Raw genomic sequence first — 15,259 nt, forward strand, 5'->3', positions numbered from 1 at the left:
AAAATTAAATCAGAAAATCACATTGTCTCATTTTTAAAGAATTTATTTGCAAATAATGGTGGGAAATAAGTATTTGATCAATAACAAAAGTTCATCTCAATACTTTGTTATATATCCTTTGTTGGCAATGGCAGAGGTCAAACGTTTTCTGTAAGTCTTCACAAGGTAGGCATACACCGTTGCTGGTATGTTGGCCCATTCCTCCATGCAGATCTCCTCTAGAGCAGTGATATTGTGGGGCTGTCGGTGGGCAACGCGGACTTTCAACTCCCTCCAAAGGTTTTCTATGGGGTTGAGATCTGGAGACTGGCTAGGCCTTGAAATGCTTCTTACGAAGCCACTCCTTTGTTGCCCTGGCAGTGTGCTTGGGATCATTATCATGCTGAAAGACCCAGCCACGTTTCATCTTCAATGCCCTTGCTGATGGAAGGAGGTTTGCACTCAAAATCTCACAACACATGGCCCCATTCATTCTTTCATGTACATGGACCAGTCGTCCTAGTCCCTTTGCAGAGAAACAGCCCCAAAGCATGATGTTGCCACCCCCATGCTTCACAGTTGGTAGGGTGTTCTTTGGATGCAACTCAGCATTCACGAGTTGTGTTTGTACCAAACACATTAGCAGTGGTCTTGTAGGTCTCCCATTTTCTGATTATTGCTCCCACAGTAGATTTCTTCACACCAAGCTGCTTGCCTATTGCAGATTCAGTCTTCCCAGCCTGGTGCAGGTCTACAATTGTGTTTCTGGTGTCCTTCGACAGCTCTTTGGTCTTCACCATAGTGGGGTTTGGAGTGTGACTGTTTGAGGTTGTGGGCAGTTGTCTTTTCTACTGTTAACGAGTTCAAACAGGTGCCATTAATACAGGTAATGAGTGGAGGACAGAGAAGCCTCTTAAAGAAGAAGTTACAGGCCTGTGACAGCCAGAAATCTTGCTTGTTTGTAGGTGACCAAATACTTATTTTCCACCATTATTTGCAAATAAATTCTTTAAAAATCAGACAATGTGATTTTCAGATTTTTTCCCTCATTTTGTCTCTCATAGTTGAGGTCTACCTATGATGTGAATTACAGGCCTCTCTCATTTTTTTAAGTGGGAGAACTTGCACAATTAGTGACTGACTAAATACTGGTTGACTAAAGCAGGTCTGAACGGTATTCGGGATAGTTCAGTTTGTCACAGGTCTACACGTCTGCTTGTGTAGTCTGTTTCCCATTACAAAGCTAAAGGTACACAGACTGTCGTTGTAGCTTTGTATTCTTGCACAACGCATGGCTGTCCTGCTGTTAGCAGCTGCAGTCTGCTGCAGGCTAACTCAACGATGATGGCTGTAGTTGTGAACATATCGACATTCCTCCTAGTGTTTTTTCGTGTCCGCCCGTGTTCAGCAATAGTGACATAAGTAAAACGAGCAGATAAAACTCAGTTACATAAAACATGTCCTTTATAAAACCGGCGAGTTTCTTTAGTTAAAGCGCATCTTCAGATGGTTTTTTTTCAGTAGCTCATCTTGGAGTTTCCAGAAACTACAACTTCTGTGTAAGACTTTTTTTTTTTTTTTTAAATCTCTGTGAAGTTAATTTAAATGAGAATGGTTAGTTATGTTTATGTGTGCCATATTTGTGGATTTTACGAATTTAAGCGTCGGTTTCATCGATTGCAATAATATTTATGTAAATGTCCGACGCATATGTGTAAGTAACTTTTAATGTAATTATTGGAAGATATTTATGTAGTGTATCTATTTCACCCTGAAAATGTCATACTCTCCGTCACTGCCTGTTTTCCCAAAAGAGACTAAGCGAATTTGTTATGAGTAGAATGTGTATCATGGAGTTTATCCCAGCAAACATATAACCTCATAGAGGTCTGGAGGCCTCTTCAGTACATCAGGCACTTATCAGTTAGTTTCGGCTTCTCGCTGGGGAGAATAGGGAAAAGTGAAGACAACCGATGGATCATTTTCCACTCTTAATAAGTAAAGCTCAGTTATTTCTCCTGCTAACACATAGAACAGAAAAGCTTCAGTATAACGTCAGTGTTGTATCCATACAATATACTGAGGGTTAAATTAATTCATACTAGGTGTGATAAGTAACTTCATTTTCTTATTTTACATTTGATAGCATGAACATTTTACATATTTTATAGACTACACAAGTAACACAAATAAATGCAAATGCCACTTTTTGTGACAAATACAATTGACAATAATTAAGATGTATCTATTTCTATACAGACGTTTTTAAAAGATTATTTAATTTCGCATTTTATTTTATATTTCATAGTCCTTTTTTTAGTGTGGAAAAGAAGCTGTTCTTGTCCACATTCATTACAGTTTAAATTTTTTTTACTCTTGATAAATGATTATTGAATATTGGGAGTAACAGGTGCTTTTTCATTCTGAAGCACAGGGAGCTTCCATTTACTGCTCTTTCAGGAGTAAACCGACACAGCAGCAAAGGCTCACACCGGCCGGCAGACTCGGTCTTGTCAACATAAAAGGCCTTACCCAACGTCGGAATATGGTGCTGTATTTACTTTGCCGCAGTTTAATAATTAAGCTTGTGTTCTCCTTCAACTGCAAAAAAAAAACAAAAACAAAAAAAAAACCCACATCAGTCAAATGCGGTTGTAAAACAGGTCAATTCTAAAATTCCAAATGTTTCTCAACAGTCTTGGCTTCTTTTATTTACACCCTTAAATTTGACATACTAAGCTACAACATGACTATGGGATAAATGCAGGGGCTACTTCCTACCAATATGGAAGCCGGGAAAACAAAACAAGAGGCTGGCACGCCGGGTGAAGCATCGCTCTCAGGTGAGTTGCGAGTTGCAGGGATGCCGATGAAGCAGGCTCGGGCTGAGTGGGCCGGCCAGCCATTTAACTAAGGGAAGTGTGTGTCGCCATGTCAAGTTCAAAGAGCTCTGTGATGCTTCAGGGGGATAAAAGAACAACTGTTGTAGATGCACGCAGATCTGGGAGGAGAATTTTAAAAACCTCAATGCAACTGGAAATCAGCCATTCCACTTCCTAGAAAATAATTCACAAGTGGTGAAGGACTTTTGATTTGCTCCCCTCCCCGCCCCCGAAACGAGAACGAGAACCCATGAATGAAGGCCCACGACTTGAGGTTGTGTGTAACAGTGAAATAACATCACGACTGTGATGAAACGGTGCTGTTATTTCCCCACAGCTCACTCCCTTTCGTAATATGTTGCTTTAATATGACCTAATTAAGTGATCTAAATTAGCAGGTGTTTTTTTTTTTAAATAGCAAATATTGGGGTCGGCCCACCCAAGCGCTGTCATTATGATTGGTTGTAGTCTTGCTATATGTTGACATCCTGTAACAGACTTTCCCCCATGTTGTCAGTTTCCTCTAACGTACACTGACCCCTACTGACAGGCTTGGGTTCCTTTTATCCACAGCATTCCCTCCACAGAGTTCTGGTTTGATATTTTTCAGTGTTTTGTAAGAATTTGGCTATAATTAAGCCAAACTACAAGTGATTGGTTTCCATCCCATGGCAGGCCATGCAGGTGGGCTTTAACGGCAATTTTCCGCTGAAAAGTTTCAACTCCTAAGACTCCACAGAGTGTATGAAATGTAATACAAGGAGGTATGTGTAAAAAAAAAAGTGTAATGTGTTGTATATTTGTGAAAGCATAAAGTAAGATGGAGTAAAAGGAAGAAGAGCAAGTGAAAGAATGTGCATGTGAGTGCTTGAGGATGAGAAAAGCTTACAGCACCTGGTATTCCCAGGCGGTCTCCCATCCAAGTACTAACCAGGCCCGACCCTGCTTAGCTTCCGAGATCAGACGAGATCGGGCGTGCTCAGGGTGGTATGGCCGTAAGCGAAAGCACTGCTTCCACTTAGCCTATTTATAAGCATGCAGCAAAATACGCCTGCCTCTTCCACACTACACACCCCGCTCGCTCTCCCCTCCCCTCCCCCCGCCCCTCCCCTTCCCCTCCCCCCTTTATTCGGTGAAAGATAGACTGTGTATCATCAGCGGCTCCGAATTGCTTCATGTGGTTGTTCGTGAGATATCTCAAATACTGAAAGCTATACGAAAACGTTCAACTACGTTTAACATCTAACGCTGGATCCGTCTATTGTACTTTACAGCTGCAGTCTTAGGGTTATTAGCTAACTATACAGTGGGGGGAAAAAGGATTTAGTCAGTCACCAATTGTGCAAGTTCTCACACTTAAAAAGATAAGAGAGGCCTGTAATTCACATCATAGGTACACCTCAACTATGAGAGACAAAATGAGAAAAAAATTAAATCAGAAAATCACATTGTCTCATTTTTAAAGAATTTATTTGCAAATAATGGTGGGAAATAAGTATTTGATCAATAACAAAAGTTCATCTCAATACTTTGTTATATATCCTTTGTTGGCAATGGCAGAGGTCAAACGTTTTCTGTAAGTCTTCACAAGGTAGGCATACACCGTTGCTGGTATGTTGGCCCATTCCTCCATGCAGATCTCCTCTAGAGCAGTGATATTGTGGGGCTGTCGGTGGGCAACGCGGACTTTCAACTCCCTCCAAAGGTTTTCTATGGGGTTGAGATCTGGAGACTGGCTAGGCCTTGAAATGCTTCTTACGAAGCCACTCCTTTGTTGCCCTGGCAGTGTGCTTGGGATCATTATCATGCTGAAAGACCCAGCCACGTTTCATCTTCAATGCCCTTGCTGATGGAAGGAGGTTTGCACTCAAAATCTCACAACACATGGCCCCATTCATTCTTTCATGTACATGGACCAGTCGTCCTAGTCCCTTTGCAGAGAAACAGCCCCAAAGCATGATGTTGCCACCCCCATGCTTCACAGTTGGTAGGGTGTTCTTTGGATGCAACTCAGCATTCACGAGTTGTGTTTGTACCAAACACATTAGCAGTGGTCTTGTAGGTCTCCCATTTTCTGATTATTGCTCCCACAGTAGATTTCTTCACACCAAGCTGCTTGCCTATTGCAGATTCAGTCTTCCCAGCCTGGTGCAGGTCTACAATTTTGTTTCTGGTGTCCTTTGACAGCTCTTTGGTCTTCACCATAGTGGGGTTTGGAGTGTGACTGTTTGAGGTTGTGGGCAGTTGTCTTTTCTACTGTTAACGAGTTCAAACAGGTGCCATTAATACAGGTAATGAGTGGAGGACAGAGAAGCCTCTTAAAGAAGAAGTTACAGGCCTGTGACAGCCAGAAATCTTGCTTGTTTGTAGGTGACCAAATACTTATTTTCCACCATTATTTGCAAATAAATTCTTTAAAAATCAGACAATGTGATTTTCAGATTTTTTCCCTCATTTTGTCTCTCATAGTTGAGGTCTACCTATGATGTGAATTACAGGCCTCTCTCATTTTTTTAAGTGGGAGAACTTGCACAATTAGTGACTGACTAAATACTGGTTGACTAAAGCAGGTCTGAACGGTATTCGGGATAGTTCAGTTTGTCACAGGTCTACACGTCTGCTTGTGTAGTCTGTTTCCCATTACAAAGCTAAAGGTACACAGACTGTCGTTGTAGCTTTGTATTCTTGCACAACGCATGGCTGTCCTGCTGTTAGCAGCTGCAGTCTGCTGCAGGCTAACTCAACGATGATGGCTGTAGTTGTGAACATATCGACATTCCTCCTAGTGTTTTTTCGTGTCCGCCCGTGTTCAGCAATAGTGACATAAGTAAAACGAGCAGATAAAACTCAGTTACATAAAACATGTCCTTTATAAAACCGGCGAGTTTCTTTAGTTAAAGCGCATCTTCAGATGGTTTCTTTTCAGTAGCTCATCTTGGAGTTTCCAGAAACTACAACTTCTGTGTAAGACTTTTTTTTTTTTTTTAATCTCTGTGAAGTTAATTTAAATGAGAATGGTTAGTTATGTTTATGTGTGCCATATTTGTGGATTTTACGAATTTAAGCGTCGGTTTCATCGATTGCAATAATATTTATGTAAATGTCTGACGCATATGTGTAAGTAACTTTTAATGTAATTATTGGAAGATATTTATGTAGTGTATCTATTTCACCCTGAAAATGTCATACTCTCCGTCACTGCCTGTTTTCCCAAAAGAGACTAAGCGAATTTGTTATGAGTAGAATGTGTATCATGGAGTTTATCCCAGCAAACATATAACTTATAGAGGTCTGGAGGCCTCTTCAGTACATCAGGCACTTATCAGTTAGTTTCGGCTTCTCGCTGGGGAGAATAGGGAAAAGTGAAGACAACCGATGGATCATTTTCCACTCTTAATAAGTAAAGCTCAGTTATTTCTCCTGCTAACACATAGAACAGAAAAGCTTCAGTATAACGTCAGTGTTGTATCCATACAATATACTGAGGGTTAAATTAATTCATACTAGGTGTGATAAGTAACTTCATTTTCTTATTTTACATTTGATAGCATGAACATTTTACATATTTTATAGACTACACAAGTAACACAAATAAATGCAAATGCCACTTTTTGTGACAAATACAATTGACAATAATTAAGATGTATCTATTTCTATACAGACGTTTTTAAAAGATTATTTAATTTCGCATTTTATTTTATATTTCATAGTCCTTTTTTTAGTGTGGAAAAGAAGCTGTTCTTGTCCACATTCATTACAGTTTACATTTTTTTTACTCTTGATAAATGATTATTGAATATTGGGAGTAACAGGTGCTTTTTCATTCTGAAGCACAGGGAGCTTCCATTTACTGCTCTTTCAGGAGTAAACCGACACAGCAGCAAAGGCTCACACCGGCCGGCAGACTCGGTCTTGTCAACATAAAAGGCCTTACCCAACGTCATTTCCGGAAGGAAATAAAAAATGCTAAATAGAGAAATTGTACATCTCATTTGGAGCTGATGTGGACAAGATTTGTGTTCCTGGTCACAAGAAAAGCTGCTCCATTTCATTATGAAAAGTATTATCAGGCTTTTAATCTCGACTTTCCTCGCCATCTTTTCAATAAACTCTTTTATTTTTAGGAGTGAACCCAGTTGAAATATTTATGAATGGTGAAAGAAAAATTCATTTCAAAGAGGCCCCGGAATATGGTGCTGTATTTACTTTGCCGCAGTTTAATAATTAAGCTTGTGTTCTCCTTCAACTGCAAAAACAAAAAAACAAAAAAAAAACCCACATCAGTCAAATGCGGTTGTAAAACGGGTCAATTCTAAAATTCCAAATGTTTCTCAACAGTCTTGGCTTCTTTTATTTACACCCTAAAATTTGACATACTAAGCTACAACATGACTATGGGATAAATGCAGGGGCTACTTCCTACCAATATGGAAACCGGGAAAACAAAACAAGAGGCTGGCACGCCGGGTGAAGCATCGCTCTCAGGTGAGTTGCGAGTTGCAGGGATGCCGATGTAGCAGGCTCGGGCTGAGTGGGCCGGCCAGCCATTTAACTAAGGGAAGTGTGTGTCGCCATGTCAAGTTCAAAGAGCTCTGTGAAGCTTCAGGGGAATAAAAGAACAACTGTTGTAGATGTACGTAGGTCTGGGAGGAGAACTTTAAAAACCTCAATGCAACTGGAAATCAGCCATTCCACTTCCTAGAAAACAATTCACAAGTGGTGAAGGACTTTTGATTTGCTCCCCTCCCCGCCCCCGAAACGAGAACGGGAACCCATGAATGAAGGCCCAAGACCTGAGGTTGTGTGTAACGGTGAAATAACATCACGACTGTGATGAAACGGTGCTGTTATTTCCCCACAGCTCACTCCCTTTCGGGATGTGTTGCTTTAATATGACCTAATTAAGTGATCTAAATTAGCAGGTGTTTTTTTTTTTAAATAGCAAATATTGGGGTCGGCCCACCCAAGCGCTGTCATTATGATTGGTTGTAGTCTTGCTATGCGTTGACATCCTGTAACAGACTTTCCCCCATGTTGTCAGTTTCCTCTAACGTACACTGACCCCTACTGACAGGCTTGGGTTCCTTTTATCCACAGCATTCCCTCCACAGAGTTCTGGTTTGATATTTTTCAGTGTTTTGTAAGAATTTGGCTATAATTAAGCCAAACTACAAGTGATTGGTTTCCATCCCATGGCAGGCCATGCAGGTGGGCTTTAACGGCAATTTTCCGCTGAAAAGTTTCAACTCCTAAGACTCCACAGAGTGTATGAAATGTAATACAAGGAGGTATGTGTAAAAAAAAAAGTGTAATGTGTTGTATATTTGTGAAAGCATAAAGTAAGATGGAGTAAAAGGAAGAAGAGCAAGTGAAAGAATGTGCATGTGAGTGCTTGAGGATGAGAAAAGCTTACAGCACCTGGTATTCCCAGGCGGTCTCCCATCCAAGTACTAACCAGGCCCGACCCTGCTTAGCTTCCGAGATCAGACGAGATCGGGCGTGCTCAGGGTGGTATGGCCGTAAGCGAAAGCACTGCTTCCACTTAGCCTATTTATAAGCATGCAGCAAAATACGCCTGCCTCTTCCACACTACACACCCCGCTCGCTCTCCCCTCCCCTCCCCCCGCCCCTCCCCTTCCCCTCCCCCCTTTATTCGGTGAAAGATAGACTGTGTATCACCAGCTGCTCCGAATTGCTTCATGTGGTTGTTCGTGAGATATCTCAAATACTGAAAGCTATACGAAAACGTTCAACTACGTTTAACATCTAACGCTGGATCCGTCTATTGTACTTTACAGCTGCAGTCTTAGGGTTATTAGCTAACTATACAGTGGGGGGAAAAAGGATTTAGTCAGTCACCAATTGTGCAAGTTCTCACACTTAAAAAGATAAGAGAGGCCTGTAATTCACATCATAGGTACACCTCAACTATGAGAGACAAAATGAGAAAAAAATTAAATCAGAAAATCACATTGTCTCATTTTTAAAGAATTTATTTGCAAATAATGGTGGGAAATAAGTATTTGATCAATAACAAAAGTTTATCTCAATACTTTGTTATATATCCTTTGTTGGCAATGGCAGAGGTCAAACGTTTTCTGTAAGTCTTCACAAGGTAGGCATACACCGTTGCTGGTATGTTGGCCCATTCCTCCATGCAGATCTCCTCTAGAGCAGTGATATTGTGGGGCTGTCGGTGGGCAACGCGGACTTTCAACTCCCTCCAAAGGTTTTCTATGGGGTTGAGATCTGGAGACTGGCTAGGCCTTGAAATGCTTCTTACGAAGCCACTCCTTTGTTGCCCTGGCAGTGTGCTTGGGATCATTATCATGCTGAAAGACCCAGCCACGTTTCATCTTCAATGCCCTTGCTGATGGAAGGAGGTTTGCACTCAAAATCTCACAACACATGGCCCCATTCATTCTTTCATGTACATGGACCAGTCGTCCTAGTCCCTTTGCAGAGAAACAGCCCCAAAGCATGATGTTGCCACCCCCATGCTTCACAGTTGGTAGGGTGTTCTTTGGATGCAACTCAGCATTCACGAGTTGTGTTTGTACCAAACACATTAGCAGTGGTCTTGTAGGTCTCCCATTTTCTGATTATTGCTCCCACAGTAGATTTCTTCACACCAAGCTGCTTGCCTATTGCAGATTCAGTCTTCCCAGCCTGGTGCAGGTCTACAATTGTGTTTCTGGTGTCCTTCGACAGCTCTTTGGTCTTCACCATAGTGGGGTTTGGAGTGTGACTGTTTGAGGTTGTGGGCAGTTGTCTTTTCTACTGTTAACGAGTTCAAACAGGTGCCATTAATACAGGTAATGAGTGGAGGACAGAGAAGCCTCTTAAAGAAGAAGTTACAGGCCTGTGACAGCCAGAAATCTTGCTTGTTTGTAGGTGACCAAATACTTATTTTCCACCATTATTTGCAAATAAATTCTTTAAAAATCAGACAATGTGATTTTCAGATTTTTTCCCTCATTTTGTCTCTCATAGTTGAGGTCTACCTATGATGTGAATTACAGGCCTCTCTCATTTTTTTAAGTGGGAGAACTTGCACAATTAGTGACTGACTAAATACTGGTTGACTAAAGCAGGTCTGAACGGTATTCGGGATAGTTCAGTTTGTCACAGGTCTACACGTCTGCTTGTGTAGTCTGTTTCCCATTACAAAGCTAAAGGTACACAGACTGTCGTTGTAGCTTTGTATTCTTGCACAACGCATGGCTGTCCTGCTGTTAGCAGCTGCAGTCTGCTGCAGGCTAACTCAACGATGATGGCTGTAGTTGTGAACATATCGACATTCCTCCTAGTGTTTTTTCGTGTCCGCCCGTGTTCAGCAATAGTGACATAAGTAAAACGAGCAGATAAAACTCAGTTACATAAAACATGTCCTTTATAAAACCGGCGAGTTTCTTTAGTTAAAGCGCATCTTCAGATGGTTTCTTTTCAGTAGCTCATCTTGGAGTTTCCGGAAACTACAACTTCTGTGTAAGACTTTTTTTTTTTTTTAATCTCTGTGAAGTTAATTTAAATGAGAATGGTTAGTTATGTTTATGTGTGCCATATTTGTGGATTTTACGAATTTAAGCGTCGGTTTCATCGATTGCAATAATATTTATGTAAATGTCTGACGCATATGTGTAAGTAACTTTTAATGTAATTATTGGAAGATATTTATGTAGTGTATCTATTTCACCCTGAAAATGTCATACTCTCCGTCACTGCCTGTTTTCCCAAAAGAGACTAAGCGAATTTGTTATGAGTAGAATGTGTATCATGGAGTTTATCCCAGCAAACATATAACTTATAGAGGTCTGGAGGCCTCTTCAGTACATCAGGCACTTATCAGTTAGTTTCGGCTTCTCGCTGGGGAGAATAGGGAAAAGTGAAGACAACCGATGGATCATTTTCCACTCTTAATAAGTAAAGCTCAGTTATTTCTCCTGCTAACACATAGAACAGAAAAGCTTCAGTATAACGTCAGTGTTGTATCCATACAATATACTGAGGGTTAAATTAATTCATACTAGGTGTGATAAGTAACTTCATTTTCTTATTTTACATTTGATAGCATGAACATTTTACATATTTTATAGACTACACAAGTAACACAAATAAATGCAAATGCCACTTTTTGTGACAAATACAATTGACAATAATTAAGATGTATCTATTTCTATACAGACGTTTTTAAAAGATTATTTAATTTCGCATTTTATTTGATATTTCATAGTCCTTTTTTTAGTGTGGAAAAGAAGCTGTTCTTGTCCACATTCATTACAGTTTACATTTTTTTTACTCTTGATAAATGATTATTGAATATTGGGAGTAACAGGTGCTTTTTCATTCTGAAGCACAGGGAGCTTCCATTTACTGCTCTTTCAGGAGTAAACCGACACAGCAGCAAAGGCTCACACCGGCCGGCAGACTCGGTCTTGTCAACATAAAAGGCCTTACCCAACGTCATTTCCGGAAGGAAATAAAAAATGCTAAATAGAGAAATTGTACATCTCATTTGGAGCTGATGTGGACAAGATTTGTGTTCCTGGTCACAAGAAAAGCTGCTCCATTTCATTATGAAAAGTATTATCAGGCTTTTAATCTCGACTTTCCTCGCCATCTTTTCAATAAACTCTTTTATTTTTAGGAGTGAACCCAGTTGAAATATTTATGAATGGTGAAAGAAAAATTCATTTCAAAGAGGCCCCGGAATATGGTGCTGTATTTACTTTGCCGCAGTTTAATAATTAAGCTTGTGTTCTCCTTCAACTGCAAAAACAAAAAAACAAAAAAAAAACCCACATCAGTCAAATGCGGTTGTAAAACGGGTCAATTCTAAAATTCCAAATGTTTCTCAACAGTCTTGGCTTCTTTTATTTACACCCTAAAATTTGACATACTAAGCTACAACATGACTATGGGATAAATGCAGGGGCTACTTCCTACCAATATGGAAACCGGGAAAACAAAACAAGAGGCTGGCACGCCGGGTGAAGCATCGCTCTCAGGTGAGTTGCGAGTTGCAGGGATGCCGATGTAGCAGGCTCGGGCTGAGTGGGCCGGCCAGCCATTTAACTAAGGGAAGTGTGTGTCGCCATGTCAAGTTCAAAGAGCTCTGTGAAGCTTCAGGGGAATAAAAGAACAACTGTTGTAGATGTACGTAGGTCTGGGAGGAGAACTTTAAAAACCTCAATGCAACTGGAAATCAGCCATTCCACTTCCTAGAAAACAATTCACAAGTGGTGAAGGACTTTTGATTTGCTCCCCTCCCCGCCCCCGAAACGAGAACGGGAACCCATGAATGAAGGCCCAAGACCTGAGGTTGTGTGTAACGGTGAAATAACATCACGACTGTGATGAAACGGTGCTGTTATTTCCCCACAGCTCACTCCCTTTCGGGATGTGTTGCTTTAATATGACCTAATTAAGTGATCTAAATTAGCAGGTGTTTTTTTTTTTAAATAGCAAATATTGGGGTCGGCCCACCCAAGCGCTGTCATTATGATTGGTTGTAGTCTTGCTATATGTTGACATCCTGTAACAGACTTTCCCCCATGTTGTCAGTTTCCTCTAACGTACACTGACCCCTACTGACAGGCTTGGGTTCCTTTTATCCACAGCATTCCCTCCACAGAGTTCTGGTTTGATATTTTTCAGTGTTTTGTAAGAATTTGGCTATAATTAAGCCAAACTACAAGTGATTGGTTTCCATCCCATGGCAGGCCATGCAGGTGGGCTTTAACGGCAATTTTCCGCTGAAAAGTTTCAACTCCTAAGACTCCACAGAGTGTATGAAATGTAATACAAGGAGGTATGTGTAAAAAAAAAAGTGTAATGTGTTGTATATTTGTGAAAGCATAAAGTAAGATGGAGTAAAAGGAAGAAGAGCAAGTGAAAGAATGTGCATGTGAGTGCTTGAGGATGAGAAAAGCTTACAGCACCTGGTATTCCCAGGCGGTCTCCCATCCAAGTACTAACCAGGCCCGACCCTGCTTAGCTTCCGAGATCAGACGAGATCGGGCGTGCTCAGGGTGGTATGGCCGTAAGCGAAAGCACTGCTTCCACTTAGCCTATTTATAAGCATGCAGCAAAATACGCCTGCCTCTTCCACACTACACACCCCGCTCGCTCTCCCCTCCCCTCCCCCCGCCCCTCCCCTTCCCCTCCCCCCTTTATTCGGTGAAAGATAGACTGTGTATCATCAGCGGCTCCGAATTGCTTCATGTGGTTGTTCGTGAGATATCTCAAATACTGAAAGCTATACGAAAACGTTCAACTACGTTTAACATCTAACGCTGGATCCGTCTATTGTACTTTACAGCTGCAGTCTTAGGGTTATTAGCTAACTATACAGTGGGGGGAAAAAGGATTTAGTCAGTCACCAATTGTGCAAGTTCTCACACTTAAAAAGATAAGAGAGGCCTGTAATTCACATCATAGGTACACCTCAACTATGAGAGACAAAATGAGAAAAAAATTAAATCAGAAAATCACATTGTCTCATTTTTAAAGAATTTATTTGCAAATAATGGTGGGAAATAAGTATTTGATCAATAACAAAAGTTTATCTCAATACTTTGTTATATATCCTTTGTTGGCAATGGCAGAGGTCAAACGTTTTCTGTAAGTCTTCACAAGGTAGGCATACACCGTTGCTGGTATGTTGGCCCATTCCTCCATGCAGATCTCCTCTAGAGCAGTGATATTGTGGGGCTGTCGGTGGGCAACGCGGACTTTCAACTCCCTCCAAAGGTTTTCTATGGGGTTGAGATCTGGAGACTGGCTAGGCCTTGAAATGCTTCTTACGAAGCCACTCCTTTGTTGCCCTGGCAGTGTGCTTGGGATCATTATCATGCTGAAAGACCCAGCCACGTTTCATCTTCAATGCCCTTGCTGATGGAAGGAGGTTTGCACTCAAAATCTCACAACACATGGCCCCATTCATTCTTTCATGTACATGGACCAGTCGTCCTAGTCCCTTTGCAGAGAAACAGCCCCAAAGCATGATGTTGCCACCCCCATGCTTCACAGTTGGTAGGGTGTTCTTTGGATGCAACTCAGCATTCACGAGTTGTGTTTGTACCAAACACATTAGCAGTGGTCTTGTAGGTCTCCCATTTTCTGATTATTGCTCCCACAGTAGATTTCTTCACACCAAGCTGCTTGCCTATTGCAGATTCAGTCTTCCCAGCCTGGTGCAGGTCTACAATTGTGTTTCTGGTGTCCTTCGACAGCTCTTTGGTCTTCACCATAGTGGGGTTTGGAGTGTGACTGTTTGAGGTTGTGGGCAGTTGTCTTTTCTACTGTTAACGAGTTCAAACAGGTGCCATTAATACAGGTAATGAGTGGAGGACAGAGAAGCCTCTTAAAGAAGAAGTTACAGGCCTGTGACAGCCAGAAATCTTGCTTGTTTGTAGGTGACCAAATACTTATTTTCCACCATTATTTGCAAATAAATTCTTTAAAAATCAGACAATGTGATTTTCAGATTTTTTCCCTCATTTTGTCTCTCATAGTTGAGGTCTACCTATGATGTGAATTACAGGCCTCTCTCATTTTTTTAAGTGGGAGAACTTGCACAATTAGTGACTGACTAAATACTGGTTGACTAAAGCAGGTCTGAACGGTATTCGGGATAGTTCAGTTTGTCACAGGTCTACACGTCTGCTTGTGTAGTCTGTTTCCCATTACAAAGCTAAAGGTACACAGACTGTCGTTGTAGCTTTGTATTCTTGCACAACGCATGGCTGTCCTGCTGTTAGCAGCTGCAGTCTGCTGCAGGCTAACTCAACGATGATGGCTGTAGTTGTGAACATATCGACATTCCTCCTAGTGTTTTTTCGTGTCCGCCCGTGTTCAGCAATAGTGACATAAGTAAAACGAGCAGATAAAACTCAGTTACATAAAACATGTCCTTTATAAAACCGGCGAGTTTCTTTAGTTAAAGCGCATCTTCAGATGGTTTCTTTTCAGTAGCTCATCTTGGAGTTTCCGGAAACTACAACTTCTGTGTAAGACTTTTTTTTTTTTTTAATCTCTGTGAAGTTAATTTAAATGAGAATGGTTAGTTATGTTTATGTGTGCCATATTTGTGGATTTTACGAATTTAAGCGTCGGTTTCATCGATTGCAATAATATTTATGTAAATGTCCGACGCATATGTGTAAGTAACTTTTAATGTAATTATTGGAAGATATTTATGTAGTGTATCTATTTCACCCTGAAAATGTCATACTCTCCGTCACTGCCTGTTTTCCCAAAAGAGACTAAGCGAATTTGTTATGAGTAGAATGTGTATCATGGAGTTTATCCCAGCAAACATATAACCTCATAGAGGTCTGGAGGCCTCTTCAGTACATCAGGCACTTATCAGTTAGTTTCGGCTTCTCGCTGGGGAG

General features: G+C 41.0%; 3 non-coding genes across 3 annotated transcripts; all 3 read right to left on the reverse strand.

The window, feature by feature from the left end:
- Positions 1 to 3,743: 3,743 nt before the first annotated feature.
- Positions 3,744 to 3,862, reverse strand: LOC140576280 (5S ribosomal RNA). The gene has a single exon (XR_011981501.1). It is a non-coding gene; the product is annotated as a 5S ribosomal RNA (ribosomal RNA).
- Positions 3,863 to 8,267: 4,405 nt separating this feature from the next.
- Positions 8,268 to 8,386, reverse strand: LOC140576292 (5S ribosomal RNA). Its single transcript, XR_011981512.1, has one exon. It is a non-coding gene; the product is annotated as a 5S ribosomal RNA (ribosomal RNA).
- Positions 8,387 to 12,790: 4,404 nt separating this feature from the next.
- On the reverse strand, positions 12,791 to 12,909 carry LOC140576303 (5S ribosomal RNA). The gene has a single exon (XR_011981523.1). It is a non-coding gene; the product is annotated as a 5S ribosomal RNA (ribosomal RNA).
- Between the last annotated feature and the right edge of the window lie 2,350 nt (positions 12,910 to 15,259).

This window comes from Salminus brasiliensis, chromosome 13 (genome assembly GCF_030463535.1).
Source record: "Salminus brasiliensis chromosome 13, fSalBra1.hap2, whole genome shotgun sequence".
Classification (NCBI taxonomy): Eukaryota; Metazoa; Chordata; class Actinopteri; order Characiformes; family Bryconidae; genus Salminus; species Salminus brasiliensis.